At 39.3% G+C, this 16,240-nt stretch overlaps 1 protein-coding gene across 47 annotated transcripts in view; it reads left to right on the top strand.

The window, feature by feature from the left end:
• The first annotated feature begins 3,774 nt into the window (after nucleotides 1-3,774).
• The window catches only part of CSNK1G3 (casein kinase 1 gamma 3), a 118,516-nt gene continuing 106,050 nt past the window's right edge, over nucleotides 3,775-16,240 (top strand). For 26 of the 47 annotated variants that reach the window (XM_081500335.1, XM_081500331.1, XM_081500324.1 and 23 more), the window contains exon 1: nucleotides 3,775-4,128. The gene's annotated coding sequence lies outside the window, so the exon portion shown is untranslated. The remainder of the gene's footprint in view (nucleotides 4,129-16,240) is intronic. The other 21 variants (XM_081500336.1, XM_081500332.1, XM_081500325.1 and 18 more) reach the window with 1 other exon arrangement.

Below are 16,240 nucleotides of genomic sequence, written 5' to 3'. Positions count from 1 at the left end.
GTGGCACATGGGCTTAGCTGCCCCATGGCATGGAACTTAGACCTGTCCCCTTCATTGGCAGGTGGATTCTTAACCACTGGACCACCAGGGAAGTTCCATTTATTTTTTCTTAATTACATCTGTCCTCCACATAAATGAATGTTTCCTCTATTTTTATTTTGAAGAGTTCTGGTAAAGATTTTAATCTCACTTTGTAGTTTATATTTAACAGTTTATCACTTGTACATCTTGGACAAATCAATTTATCTTTTGAGACCATCCTTCTTCTTTCCTAAGAGGGAAAAAAATAATATCTGCTATATTACTTCATAAGCTGTTGTCAGAATCAACAGAAAGAATCATATACATCAGAGTTTGTGCAAACGTTGCTTGTTCCATTGTTAGTTGGAAAATATCTGTCTGTATTTAACTCAGCCAGGTTGGCCACCTAGTTGATGAGTGAGTGAGTAAGTGAAAGTCACTCAGTTGTGTCCGACTCTTTTCAACCTCATGGATATACAGTCCATGCTATTCTCCAGGCCAGAATACTGGAGTAGGTAGCCTTTCCCTTCTCCAGGGGATCTTCCCAACCCAGGGATCTAACCCAGGTCTCCCGCATTGCAGGTGGATTCTTTACCATCTGAGCTACCAGGGAAGCCCTACACAGTTGATACACTACACCAAAGTAGAGTGTAATCTTTGGTGCTTATTTATATTTTTGGGGTATTTCTTGACCAATACGTGCAAAGCAAGTTTGGCTTGGGAGAGTATTTTAATAGTATGTATGAGGGGCAGAGGAGAAAATGATTATAACACAGTTCTATAGGTTAGTGCTTATAATCTTTAATGATATCCTGGAAACTTGTATTTATCAAATTTCTCTTTTGACACATGCTTTTTTTATCATGTCCTACAAACTTTTTGCTTGAGAGAAAGAAAAGTAGGTAGTTTTGTGGAAAGTAAAGCTGGCCATTTTTTCTTTTTTTGGCATGCAGTAAGATTTCAATTGAGACAAAAAAGGAAATGGAATAGCTTTCCTGCTTTTAAAACTCTAATTGAAGGCCTTATTCCTAAACTCTCTCCATTCTGGTTGTATGTGTGTGTCTGTGTGTAAATTGGAATGGTTAGGTAACACAGTGAGTGTGAAAAGACATGAGAAGAGATACAGTAACAGAAGTAAAGAATCAAAAGATGTAAGGGAGATATTGGAATATTTATACTATTAAAGGCACCCAGAAATTTTGCTTTTTCTTCCCTTTTCAAATTCTCACTTGATAAATTTTTTCCTAAGGAATTCGTGATAGTCTTAGACTGAAGTCATTTTGAAGTAACTTTCCCCCCTTGTGCTAAAATGTGTGGATAAATCTGCTTTCATCCTGTTTTTCATAGTAATAATAGTTGTTGCATGCCCAAATGATGGAATGAATATTTGCTTATATCTATACAGATATAAGGGCTCAGCAGTCAAGAATCTACTTACAGTGCAAGAGACCGCCTACAGTGCAGGAGATGTAGGTTCGATCCCTGGGTTAGGAAGATCCCCTGGAAAAGGAAATGGCAACCCACTCCACTATTCTTGCCTGGGAAATCCCATGGACAGAGGAGTCTGGCAGGAGACATTTCATGTGGTCACAAGAGTCAGATCACCACCACCATAGAGATATAAATTCAACAAAATAAAGTTCTGGGTGATAAAAAATGCGACACTGCTTTGGGAAATATGAAAATAATAATAATATAAACACCTAAGGAATAGCAAATGCTAGGAAACATGTGGTGAAATTAACTATAGATAATGTAGCAGATAAAAATGATGATCTGTCTGCTTATGCTGAGACATCATGCTACAGAATAAAGAGTTTTGGTTAAGATGCCTGTAATTTGATTATTTTCTCTTTAACATAAGTTATTTTTGTATTGCCAAATTTTTCTTAGAAGTTAATAGAACCATAAGAAAACATTATTGACTTCTTACTTAGGTTACCAGCCAATTTTAATCTATAGGAGCTTCTAAGGTCAAATTTTAACAAAAACAGTCTTTACTGAAGTGTTTAAAAACATAAACATTTATTCCGATCCAGATATAATTAAAAAATGTGACTTGATCTAATTAAATACTTGTATTTCTTAAACATTTATCAGACTTTGATGTAGACGTGTTCTTGATCTAAAAACTGAGGTTTTTGAGGTGCAGAGTATAAAATGGTTTGTTGATTGCTGATGACAATATTTACAGGTCCTGAAATGCAGACATTTCTTCTGCCTTTAGTGAGATATGCTTAATTCTGTTTCTTGTCCAGTATCTGGTCCTGGAATATATCAGAACTGTGGAGATGTGTTATTTTAGGCATATTATTCCCAAGCCCGAGCATGCACAAACTGTAGTTGCTTTTGAGTCTCTAAAAGAATGATGGTAGTGTGGTAAACACAGAAGCAGTCCTTACTACCACTGTTCCTTTATGACACTTGATACCAGTCACTTCATAGCCTCCAGTTTGGGAAAGCATGAGAGTACAGAGGTAAAAAAAGAGGTACTGTTGTACTACAAAAACAAAAATGGCATCTTGCCATACTAACTACCCCTCTGAACATTACACATTGACTCTATCGGCAGCTTGCTAAAGTAGAAAGGGAAAATGAGATAAATCCTCAAAGTGCATTTGTTTCATTGAAGCCTTTCAAGTATTTTGTGTGGTGTGTGTGTGAGAGAGACTGACTCAAGGCTTCCTTGATGCAGCAAGTGCATTGAAAATATAAAAAGAAGTTTGATGTTTGATTTTTCTTCATGCACACCTTCATGTCTGACTTTTGAAAGGACTTTAGACACAGTGTCCAAGAAATGATAGTTTCAGAGTCCTCTACAATGCCTTCATGGTGGATTGATTTCCATAGAGGTCTCCTATAATAACGTATTTTCATCCCAGATAACCAACCGTAAGAGAAAGAATGTAATCTGCCTCCCCTGTTTGGGCAGAGTGGACTGGATGGAGAACAGAGTTAGAATCGGTTTCAATTTGATGAGTTGATGAGTTGAGTGATGTTTGGTTTCTAGGAACTTCAGGAGATTGGCTAGATAGATAATATTACATAGATAACAGTAATTATAATAGTTACCACACTATATAGTTGAGAGGATTACTTGAGCTCACAAATGACTTCTCTATAGACAGCAAATGGAATGCAAACGTGAGCCACAATTTACATTTCTAAGCGTCTGAATCCTTGATACAGCACTGGAGTTATAAAAACGTGGGGAAAACGTCAATCCAGTGATGTCATTGCCAGAGCACAGGCTTTCAAATTCTTTGGCACCTGGAGGGCTGTGCTCCTCACACTACGCAAAGCCTTGGCAACCTGACTTGGCACAATGGCGCCCTTAGGCTCTCTGCTCATTCAAGCAGAGGGTAACTTTTCATTGCTCCTCTAAACCATGGGCGATTTTCTCTCAGTTCTCGCCAGACACCTACCTAAGCCTCTTCTCCCAAGGCCTCACCCAGGGAAACAGACGCGTAACCACAATTACTCCACGATCTCTACACGCACCGCGGGTGCGGAGGTGGAGAGGGAGGCGTGGCTTGACTTTTATAGGCCTTTCCAGCCAATGAACAAGCTGCTTTTCTTCCGGTCGGCAAGCCGACCAATCTGAGCAAGTCGGTGTAACCTTCGGCTGGACTCGGCTCTTTTCGCTGATGCGGGCAGCTCAAGGGGCGGCCGCCGCTGGAGAGACGCTTCCCTTTTTTATTTTTTTTTTCCCCCAAGCGTTCACTTCCGGGTCCGGCGCCGATCCGGATGCCCGAGGCAGAAGGATGTTTGACCTCCGGATAAGCGAGGAGGCGCCGCTGTGCATTCATTCCCGGCTGCATCGGTGGCGACAGCAGCGGCCCGGGCGGCGACTCTCCGACCAGAGGCGGCGGTAGGACGCACCGGCAGTAGTGAGGGGACCGAGTCCGAGCCGAGCTGCGTTACCTCCCTCGCTCGTTCCTTCCCCCTCTACCTCGCTCGCTCCCTCCCTGCGTGTCTCGCTTTCCTCCTCCGGCCGCCGGCGGGTGCAATGTGCCGCCGCCGCTGCCCCCGCCGCCACTGACTGACGGACCGGGGGGCGCCGCCCGCGCCCGGGACCGACCCGCCGCTGGCGGCCGCGCTTCTGAGGTAAAGTCCTCTCTGCGTTGGCGCCTGGCTGGGCGGCCCCGGCCCGCCGGCAGCCTCGGCTCGGCCGCGGCGCCCTCCTGCCCGGGTGGGGCTGGGTGGGCTGGGGTCCCGGAGTGGGTGGGGTGGGGCGCGGCGGGGGCGGCGCCGCCGGCGGAGGCCTCGGGAAGGGGTGGGCGAGGAGGGCCCGGGCGGGGACGCGGAGGCGCGGGACTGGAGGGGGCCGCGGCCGGGGGCGAGGGCGCCGCGGGCTCGCGGGGCAGGGAGGGGGCCGCGGGCGGCGGGCCGGGCTGGCCGCAGAAGTTGCCCGAGTGGTGCGGCGCGAGTGGGGACCGCGGGGAGGTGGGCGAGGTGGGAAAAGGCAGGGGCTTTTGGGGGGAGGGTTGGGAGGTCGGGAGTGCAGCCCTCCAGCGCTCCTAGATTTTGTCCAGACAATTCCCTTCGGAGTAGGGATTTTAGGCAAGACGGTGGGAGTTACCGGTCGGGTGGAGGGAGGGGTCAGGGGCTAGCATTCATTTTAGGGAGAAACTTCCCGATGGGGTTCCAGGTTGGGGGGGGGGGCAGGGATTTACCTATTTGTTAGTGCTTTTGACTTAGCTCAAAACTTACCCAAGGCATTAGTCGGGGGAACAAAATTACTCTGATGGTTACTGTTAGGGTGCTGGTTTGTTTGTTTATCTCACTTGCTAGGAGAAGAGACACACAGAAGCGTCGGCTCTCTTGGTCCACAGCCCCCACGTTTCTTTTCTGCGGGGTGGTGATGGAGATGTGTGTTTGCTTCTGGGGTGGGGGTAATTAGGCCTGTGTAAGAATGGTTCCACTTCTCCCAGGGAAGGAGGAAAAGTTAATGGGTGGGAGAGAGTGTGTGGGAGATGGCTACTGTTGCTGCCATTGTGCGAATTAGTTTTAAACTCTGTTGTAATGAGTGCCTGGGCTGGTCAGCAAGTGACCCTTTTTTAACCTTTGATTTTAGAACATCGACTTTAATTGGACAATTAAAAACCTACTGATTTTTAGGAAGTTAAGAAAAAGTCAGTACTTAATTTCTTTTACGTTTGCAGTTACTTCTTGTGATAGAAATGATATTGGCCCACACAAATAGTAAAAGAGGTTAAACTATATCTGACTTAGAATACTTTTTAAAATTAAAAATACCTAGTTAGTAAAGCCATGTATATGTTTTTGAAGAATATTTGCTATCCCTATAAATAAGCAATTGTGAAAGAAAAATATCATAAAAGTTGGAAGGTGTGAGGCCAGTTTAAGAAAACATTTCCCACCAAAAATCAGATCTGGTTTGTGACATTTTTAGTAACTTTTTGGGGGGAGGGAAGTGGAGAGATGTACTTTCTGTATTTTATAATTATTCCCAAACTTTTGCACTAACTGTATTCTGAGCTAAGATAAATTATCTTCATATTTTATAGTTTGTACAAAATAATGGAAATCATATTTATGGGAATTGGAAGAAAGGTGTAATAAAATAAATTGCATGACTTTGGTATAGATTCAGAGTAGAGTGTATCGACACTTGGGTATTCAGGGAGCTTCCTTTTCTGGATATGCCTCAGGTATAAGTAGTTCTTCTTAGAATGGGGAACAGAAAGTTTAATGTTGATGTGTATGAGACTTTTAGGGGAATCTTGGAAAATGATTTTTTTTTTACTGATAATTTAGTGTGCTCATTGACCAAGAGGTCATTAACCTAAAAATTAATGAATTATATACTTATTGACATTTTCATTGTTAGATTGGCAAGCATTAAGTATAAACAAAATCTTCAGCACATGAAATGCATTTATTCCTTCAAATGAAAGAACTAGGATTCAAACAAAGGAATAGTATAGTTCAAACTGAAACTTTACTGTGTGCAAGGGACTTTTGCTGTGTGTTGAGGATGAAAGAGTGGGTAGACACATGAAGAGGAATTAGATCCAGTTAGTTACCTTTAAGGGAGAAGCAGACATGCACAGAAAAAATTGCAACACAGGACTCCTGTGGGGCTTATTAGAGATGTCCGGAAGTGTGGGGGTGGTGGTGATGGTGTGTGTGTGAGAGAGAGAGACTAATTTTTGACTGGGAATTACAAACTGAATTTAAAGCTGGTGATACTCCATTTAGGCCTTAAAATATTTTAATGGCCAAAATGGTTCTTTGTGTGCAGAGGCGGTATTTTTGTAGGTGAAGGGAGCAGTTGAGCACGGACGTGTTGGTTTGGTATGGTGGGGCCTGTTGAACCTGGAGGTAAGGCTGCTGTGCCAGGAGGTCATTATGGGAAATGAAGCTATAAAATTAGGTGGTGATCAGTCCATGAACATCTAGAATGCCTTGTATTTAAAAATGAGTCAGTTCACCATATGAAGATCCAAGTGTATAGATTCTAAGGTGATAGGGAGTACCTATGAAAATAAGGCTAGTAAGTGTAAAGGAAACAAAGTATAACAGAATAGTCAATTTGTTATCATTCATGCTAATAGAAGAGAGCCAGAAGAGTATATGAAACAGTTTATACATGGCTTTGTCATATTTCTTTACTTGCTTTTGGATATGAGTGTGTGGTAATCTGGCAGTTGGTTATATGAAATAAATCTAGATTTTTAAATATGTGACTTGGAAAGAAATGGGAATCTTTGCATTTCTTCACTGAGTCCCCTCTGTAATCCCCTTCATGCTGGTAGGAGACCATCATTCTGGCATGGTTTTTTGGTTCATATTTTTTCAGAATGGAACAAGTGGTTGTTTAGTTTTCAGGAGCTTTCTAAAAGAATATAATAGACTAAATAGAGGGAATGCGAAAATAATAAACAACAAAATACAGGTCTTTGGGTAGTTATATTATTGTTAATACATTTTAAGGTGAGATTTGCTATGGATGAAGTGAAATGTGAGGAATCTACACAGGGTGAGAATTGACTATAATAGTAAGATGACAACATGAAAAAATTCCACAGTTCTGGATAAATATGTATAAAGCTTTTAGTCATCTTAAGTATCAACAACTCTGAAAAAATTTAACCCCCAACTTGATCATTATGAAAGCAGTGCTTAAAAAATATCACCCTTACAACACCAGTGTTTGATCATTTAGTCATGTTGCAGGGGAGATTGATAGTTCTTACTAACTGTTCCCTTCTTAGTGTTCAGCAAGGACTTACTTTATAACTGAATTTGTATCTCAAATCTCCCAGTAATAACAGTACCTATTACAATTTATTAAATGCCCGCTTTGTCTGTGGACCTTAAATGATACTGTTATAGCTCTGTGAGTTAGGTGGTATAACACTTGCTTTTGACAGTAGGAAACAGTCTTCTAGAATTTAAGCGTCCTGTTTAAGATATATCTTGGGAGTAGCAGAGGGCATATTTAAATCTTTTTTTTTTTTCGGCTTTGCAGTGTTAGACCAGTGATATCTTTCCTAATCTTCCATCATCTTCCTTTTTGTCTTCTCTTATGCAGTTGGCGGTATTGATTAGTGTTTTTAGTATGTGTTTGGGTGTTGTTTTTCTAAGACGTAATTTCTTTGGAAATGGTGGTTTGGGGATATCTGTAGTTCTCTAATTGTAGGGTCTCTAGGAGCAGAAGATGTGGTTCTAGTAACTTAAGCTACCGCAGAGTATCATTTTTGTGACGATCAGTAGGAAAGAACCATACATGGTATTATTAATATGTAGAAATCAAGTGTGTATTGTCTATTAATGTAAAGTGACTTTGGAGAGCCTCTGAACTAGTCAGAAACGTGGAATGAGACAGAAACGTGGAGATGGGTAAGTTTTAGAGACAGTGGACACTGCTGTTAGCCATGATCTTTCCAGCTCCCTTCTCAAAGTTGAGATTTAGGAACTGTGAATGTTTAGGTTTCTATCTATTATGGGATGTAAGGAAGATGCATAGTGATTTGTTCTTTAACCATATTAAGTGACTGGTTATAGTCTCTCCTTCTTATCCCTGCCATTCATCTTGGTTCTGAATGTGAAGTATTTGTGTATTTGGTAGATAAGACACATTTTGATCATTTTCTTTTTTTTAATGATCATTTTCTTTACTAATGACATATCACATAGTTATAATTTAATTTGATGAAAATCTGTAACTGTTACATCCAATGACTATACCATATTCACATTTTTTTTTCACAGCTTTTACTGTAATTAGGTAAAAATCTCATGATAGCTGCTCTCTTTCTTAAACACAAATTTCTAATGTTTTTTTCTTCAGTGAGTTGTCCGACTTTTAACTGTATTCAAATTTATTACATATATTTAGCTGATTAAGTGTTGAACTACGTTCGTTAGCTGAAAACAGTGGGGATAGAGAGTTTCTCTACCATTATATTTTTCATCAGGATTGAGATAACTCGTATGAAGTGCCAGGATGTGATGCCTGGCACATAGTAGGCACTGTGCAAGTCTTCTCTTAAACGTAAAAGTTGCTGATGCATATGAGTTGTCAGAGGGTTGATTGGTGCGTAGAATCAGCAAAGACTATTAGGGATAGCCTGTTATAGGAGAATCTCTCAACTCACCTCTCTTTAACCCACTCAAAAGGTTGTTGTACTCTCCATTCATTTACTGTTTGGTGTCCATGCTACATTAAAAGGCAGTAGACTACCCTCTAGTTCCATCAGTTACTGTATACCTGTTTACCTACCAAGAATCATTTGTCTTTGTACCCAACAAATTGTTAATGGCAGTTGTACGTCTTGTTGTAATTACATAGTTTAATGAAACATTATTCAGTGAACTATGAAGGCAAAAAGGTGTTTATATTGAGACCCAGTGGGTGCTTTGAAAAGCAGTTGAGTAATTGAGTAGTTGAAGTCAATTATAGTTAAAATAGTTTTAGGTGAAATAACTTAAATGGTTAGGGAAAAAAACCCTAAAGATCTTAGATTTCACAATAAGATTCTTCAGTAAAATTGCTTTTAAGTGTTGTGTGATGTGTTTCCATGTTCAAGAGACAGAAGCTGGAAATCACAGGTGATGTACTATGGGTGTGGTTTTTGCAAGAAAAATAAAGTAGGACTACAATCTGTAGACTTACGCTTGAAGGAATGGCCTTGGCAACCTGCGTTAAAAGACTGTCTTGTGATTGTTTTAGTGTTGGTGGCATTAAACTGTTTAAAGTGTAGATTTTTTATGATTCCCCTTGTTAAACTCATTTATCAACTGTTGGTTAACAATAATATATTAAAGAGGTATCTTCTTCTGAAATAACACCTCTTTTATACTCAACAGAGATTTATTTAACAGCATCCTCTTTTAAAAAAGAGAGAAATACTGGTCTTCCTGAACGTACAGTCATTCTTATTTTAGGATGACTTGTTCAATTATCAAGTCACATGGTATCCGCTTGTTTCCTGATACAGTCCCTCATCTGGTTTTCTGTGTTCCCTTTCAGCTGTTACACAGTGTCAGGGATGGATAGAGCCATTTGTAATTCCACCATCTCCTCAATCTGAATGGGGACTGCAGGAGTGAGTTGGTAGAGGAAATTGTCTTTTGGAAGAGGAAATGCCATCCCCTTGATGTATACCAGGAGCTGTTGAGCTTGGTGTAAAGCGTGCTGGTCTAACAGCTTATGGTAACTACTCACCTTTCCTGTCTAGTTCAGCCCAAGTAGAAAGGAAAGCATGCAGGTATAGGAGAAGAAGGTCCAAGTTGGAGAAGGAAAGGTAGATGGGGTATACTGTTTATCTTGGTGTCACAGATTACAACACCAGAAATGCAGTAGCTTCTGAAATGGAACACTGAAGTATGAAGGCAGGGCTAGTTTTCAGAGTGTTGGTTAGCTCCTGTGTAATTTACTTGGCTCTGCTTTCCCCTGGGTATGGGGTTCTTCTTCCTACTGGTAGCAGGATCCTGGTGCATTGACCAGGACATCTTTTGCACAAGGCTACCAGCATACTTTCCCCTTCATGTTTTTTTTCCCCCCCTTAAATTTTTGTTTTTTGGCTGTGTTGGGTCTTTGTTGCTCTGCATGGGTTTTCTCTAGTTGAGGTGAGCAGGGGCTACTCTTCGTTGCGGTGCATGGGCTTCTCATTGTGGTGGCTTCTCTTGTTGCTGAGCACCGGGTCTAAGTGTGTGGGCTTCAGTAGTTGCAGCTCCCAGGCTCAAGAGCAAAGGCTCAGTAGTTGTGGCGCACCGGCTGTCTTAGTTGCTCTGTGGGATGTGGGATATTCCTGGAGTGTGGATAGAACCGGTGTCCCCTGCGTTGGCGGGCAGATTCTTATCCACTATACCACCAGGGAAGTCCCTCTTCATGTTTTATTGACCAGAATTAGATCACATACACTTCTAAACCAGTTATGACACGGGGAACAGGGTTACTGTAGTGAGTTTCTACTAATCAGGATATAGTCCCTGCAGTTGGAGATGGGGTCACATTTCCCTGAGTTACATGGTGGAGGGAGGATGTTTTAAAAAACTGTGGGAAGAGTATGGGGGAGAGATGTTATAGAGGCAATCAATAGTGACCACCACATCTACTTGTTTAAAGGATGAAAATAAATAATGCATACAAATGCACTTTGAACTTTAAAGTGTTGTGCAGATGTAACAGATGAAAGATTAGAAAGCTGTTTCTATGTGACTGTCTTAAATATGCTCAGGTATGAATATTTTAGGAGATGAAAACACGGTTAGTTTCTTATTGACTAACATTCGCATCAATAAAATCGATTATTACTTTTTTTGTGGAAAAAAGCTATTTTAACTTTCATATGGCTATTTTAACTTTAAATTAAAAATTTGTACCTTTAAACTTGTTTAAATTTTTTTGTGTGTTGTTGCCCTCCTTCCTGGACAAAACTTGCCCAACATCTTTAATCTCATCAGATTTCTTTGTGACATCTGGAGGGAGAGTAAGATGCCTTGAGTAAATGTGAATTTATGTCAGAAATGGTTGGTTTATTTTGAGTCAACGAATCTCATTGAGGTAGGAGGGAAAGATGGGTGTTATATTATCTTGACTAGAGCCCCCCCGCCCCGCCCCGAAAATAGATGGGCCAGAGGAGAATCACAGACTTTTAGAAATGAAGTGAATTGTGGAAGGTTGAAATGCTTAAGTCATGTACCTGGTTAATAGAACCCTCCTATCCTCACTGATAGGGTGATGTTCTTTCTGACCAAAAAGGGAGAGGCCATGAAAAAGTTTGTGTATTTTGCAGTTTTGCTCAGGACCATGGGCTAGTTATGTAAAGCAGTCAGCCAAGTACCTTTAAAGTTCTCAGGGTTTGGAAAGTTGTAGCCAGAGTTGAAGTGTGTGTGTATGTGTGTGTTTGGGTGCATATGTGTTTAAATAAAACAAGCAAACAGGCAAATCTTTTAATCTTCTCTCAAGCAGTTCACAAAAACAGCACACTCGCATCTCCCCCCACCAACACACACAAAGTAACACCCCCCCCCCCCCCCCCCGCCCCAACACACAAAGGAGCTTCAAACCTGGCCTGCTGAAATGAAAAGGCAGAAGCACAGTGAGGGCTTGGAATAGTTCTTGTATTTTTAGTTTCAAGAAAGTTATCTTAAAGATTTCTTTATTGTATGTGTAAAAGAAAGAAGTTGTGTGTGTGTGTTTATGGGGACGTATACGGAGATACATGTATGTATAAATACATAATTAGTATGCATAATTAATTATTGTAATTCTAATTGCTGCAGTGTTGTTGTAAATATACAAGCAAATCCATCCATCCCCTGGAAGAATATTTACGTTAATGACATATTTATAAATAGATTTGGGATGATTTTTGTTTTTACACTTTTTAAACTTCTCTGTATTGTTTGGATTTTCAGCTATGATTGTGCATTATTTGACCATCAGAAAAAAATACTGAGTTTTTTTATTTGAGGGAAGAAAATAAAATTTGGGGATGGGATGTTTTCTCCAACCTAGAATTTACCACAGTCCACTTTCATTGTAAATTACTTCGAATAGAGTATGCACTGAATGCACTGTTACTTCGTAATAGCCTTTATTTAAAAAACTGGGCTTGTTAAAATTATGTTTCTTAAAATTTTAAGTTGAAATTAGCCATATGATACCATATGATACAAGAACATTTTGTTGAAGTAGTAGACTTCTGAATTTTTGTAATTATTAATTGTGTTATCTGTTTTAAACTTGTTTGGTTTTGCCTTCAGGTGGCATACTTGGCAGGGTATCAGAGTATGATATACTGGAGTCAAAGTTACAGTCAGAATTTCCTTTAATAAAAAGGGAAGTGAAAATTTATTTTTCCCCTTACACCCAGTCTGTGTCATGTTTATTTTCTGTTTCTGTGAAATACTTATTGCAGTGAATACTTTCAGGCTAATATAGTAGGTAATGTTACAGGGAGAGAAAATTCCTGATATTCTGCTATATATATGGCTATAAAGCCTTTTCATAAAATCCTAGTTTGGCATGTAAAAATAACCTAGCATTGTTTTGGAGGTGAAACTAGTAGGTATCAGTTGTTGGTGAGACATTTGAAAAAGAAACTGGTATTTGTAGATGCGTATTTTTATAAAACATATTTTATATTCTTTTGTTCCAGGGATCTGAAAACAATATTAACATTCCTCCCCACCTCCCAAAGTGTAAATCTTAAAGATGTGGAATCATGTAATGCCAGTTTTTATTTAAAAAAAATGGTAGACTATTTACTGAATTCTTTTTGTGTCATATGAATGTCAGAGCATATTATTGCTAGTATTTTTTTTAATATATTTAAGATTCTGAAAATATTAGAGTAGTTAAAATATCAAAATGTAATCAGCCCTTGAAACTTATTTTTTTGAGTATTTTCTGATAGTCTGTTGAAAGTTGATTACTGAAATATGTGTTGTGTGTTTATATACTGTTAATCTAAATACTCTACTAATGAAAGTTGTTTTTTGAAGGCTGACTGAACAATAAAATTCTGAGCACTGGAAATGAGAACATCAAATAAGTTAAAATAAATTTTACTATATCCACTTTTTAAAAGATGTCCCAACTGAAAATTAGTAATTTTTGTTTTTTTCTGTGACAGAATAAAGAAGAGAACAAAATTGGGCAATTTTAAAGATAGTGCTTTCAGTCCTTGCTATAGGGCTGGGAGTGCTAATACTTACTAGTGGGTGAGAGAAAGAGGTTGTGGAGAAGGCAGCTTGTTCCAGTGGCTCTCAGCCCTGACTTCACATTAACATTTTCTGTGGAGTTTCAAAAATGACAGATATTGGGATTCTACCCATGGTGTTGAATCTGGGGATGGGGCCAGGGCATTGATCTATTTTAGGATTTCTACAGGTGATTCCAGTGTGCTTCAGGGTTAAAAATGACTGGTTTGCTTTTTTATGTACATCTCTTGGCTCTTTTTGAAAAAATGACTTCCTTTTACTTTCAGATTGTCTTTTTAATCAGGGATGGAGGTGTAAAGATAAGAAAGAAATGCATAGAAAATATATGCAAGAGGAACAGGTTAATGAAGTGAGCTCTCTTCAGGGTTGCACACTCAGAATCCTTAGTGAGGCTACTGTATTGCTTGTTCATTAGCATCTTTTGAATAGTATAGCACCACAATTAGTGGAGTTTAGACATTTGGAAAATTTGTTAAAGGGAAATTTATCAGATTAAGGCACCAATTCAGATTTTGCTAGAAATCTTTTTTTTTAAACTTTTTATTTTATATTGGGATATAGCTGATTAACAATGTTGTGGTAGTTTCAGGTCAACAGCAAAGGGACTCAGCCATACATCTACATGTATCCTTTCTCCCCCAAACTCCCCTCCCATCCAGGCTGCCGTGTAACATTGAGCAGAGTTCCATGTTCTATACAGTAGGTCCTTGTTGGTTATCCGTTTTAAATATAGCAGTGTATACATGTCCATCCAAACCCATAAGCTCCTTCTCTAAGTCTGTGTTTCTGTTTTGTAAGTGAGTTCTTTTGTATCATGTCTTTTTAGATTCCACATACAAGGGTTGTCATAGGATACTTCTCATTTTCTGTCTTCTACACTCAGTATGGCACTCTGTAGGACCATCTATGTAGCTGCAAATGGCATCATTTCATTGTTTTTAATGGCTGAGTGCTATTCCATTGTATATACGTACCACCTCTTTATGCAGTCCTCTGTCAGTGGACATTAAGGTTGCTTCCATGTCTTGGCTATTGTAAACAGGGCTGCAGTGAACATTGCAATGCATGTATCTTTTCAAATCGTGTTTTTCTTTGGATATATGCCCATGAGTGGAATTGTAGGTCATATGGTAGCTCTATTTTTAGTTTTTTGAGGAACCTCCATTCTGTTCTCCATAGTGGCTGTACTGATTTACATTCCCACAACCCCACAACAGTGCAGGAGGGTTCCCTTCTCTCTCCACACCCTCTCCAGCATTTATTGTTGGTTGGTTTTTTGATGATAGCCATTCTGGCTGATGTGAGGTGATACTTCATTGTAGTTTTGATTTGCATTTCTCTAATAATTAGCGTTGTTGAACATCTTTTCATGTGCCTGATGGCCATCTGTATGTCTTCTTTGTAGAAATGTATACATAAGTCTTCTGCCCATTTTTTGAGTGGGTTGTTGGTTTCGATGCTGTTAGATGTCTTGAGATGTTTGTAAATTTTGGAGACTAATCCCTTATTGGTCATATAGTTGCTTATGGTAGTCTCTTAGGATCTTTGGTATTTCTGTGGAATCAGTTTAACTTATCCGTTTTCATTTCTAATTTTATTGATTTGAGTCCTCTCCTTTTTTTTCTTGATGAGTCTGGCTAAAGGTTTATCAATTTTGTTTATGATTTCAGAGAACCAGCTTTTAGTTTAATTATCTTTGCAATTGTTTTCTTTGTCTCTATTTCATTTATTTCTGCTGATTGTTTTGATTTCTTTCCCTCTACTATAGGTTTTTTTTTTTTCTTTAGTTTTTTTAGGTGTAAGGTTAGGTTGTTTATTTAAGATTTCTCTTGTTTCTTGAAGTAACATTGTATTCCTGTATAACTTCCTTTTTAGAACAGCTTTTGCTGCATCCCATAGGTTTTGGACCATTGTACTTTAATTTTCGTTTGTCTCTAGGTATTTTTTTCTTTTTTTCCTTTTTGATTTCTTCAGTGACCCATTGGTGGTTTAGTAGCATGTTGTTTAGCCACCATGTATTTGTGTTTTTTAGAGTGTTTTTTTTTGTTGTAGTTTATTTCTAATCTCATAGCATTGTGATCAGAAGAGATGCTTGATATGATTTCAGTTTTCTTAACTGTACCAAAGCTCGCCTTGTGGCATAGCATGTGCTCAGTCCTGGAGAATGTTCCATGTGTACTTGGGAAGAATTTGTAGTCTGCTGCTTTTGGATGAAATGCTCTTTAAATATCAATTAAGTCCAGCTCTTCTAAAGGGTCATATAAGGCCTGTGTTTCCTTACTAATTTTTTGTCGGGATGATCTGTCCATTGATGAAAGTGGGGTATTAAAGTCCCCCTGTAGTATTGTGTTCCTGTCAGTCTCTCTCTTTATTGTTGTTAGTATTTGCCTTACATATTGAGCTGCTCCTTTGTTGGGCGCATGTGTGTGTGCATGCTCAGTCGCTTCAGGCGTGTCTAGCTCTTTGCTACCCTGTTGACTGTAGCCCGCTAGGCTCCTCTCTCCATGGGATTATCCAGGCAAGAATACTGGAGTGAGTTGCCAGGAATCTTCCTGACCAGGGATCAAACCCAAATCTCCTGTGTCTCTTGTACTGGCAGACGGGTTCTTTACTCACTAAGCCATGTGGGAAGCCTATGTTGGGTGCATATATATTTATAATTGTTATATATTTTTGGATTGAACTGTTGGTCATTACGTGTAGTGTCCTTATTCCTCTCGAAATCTTAAGAAACCTAAGTGATAAAAGCAATCCTGTCTTTAAAGTTAGTGTAAGAATGTTACTCATCAAAATTTGATTAGTTTTGGGTTATATGAATATTGTTGAGTTGTATTTTTCATGGAACATAAGGATGGAAAGAGCCTTAATGGTTTTTTGGTGTAATTATACTTCTGCTTTACTCTTTTTTACCATTGTTGATGAGGTATTGTTTCGTTTTTCCCCTTGGTGGAGATAGTTTAGTATTTACAGTATATTGTGCGTGTAGTATATTATTTATATCAGATATAGTCAGTAA

Source organism: Giraffa tippelskirchi, chromosome 6 (genome assembly GCF_054371585.1).
Source record: "Giraffa tippelskirchi isolate mGirTip1 chromosome 6, T2T-mGirTip1v1.2.pri, whole genome shotgun sequence".
Lineage (NCBI taxonomy): Eukaryota > Metazoa > Chordata > Mammalia > Artiodactyla > Giraffidae > Giraffa > Giraffa tippelskirchi.
Note: the sequence above shows the minus strand (reverse complement) of the source record. Positions and strands in the feature narration are given on the sequence as shown.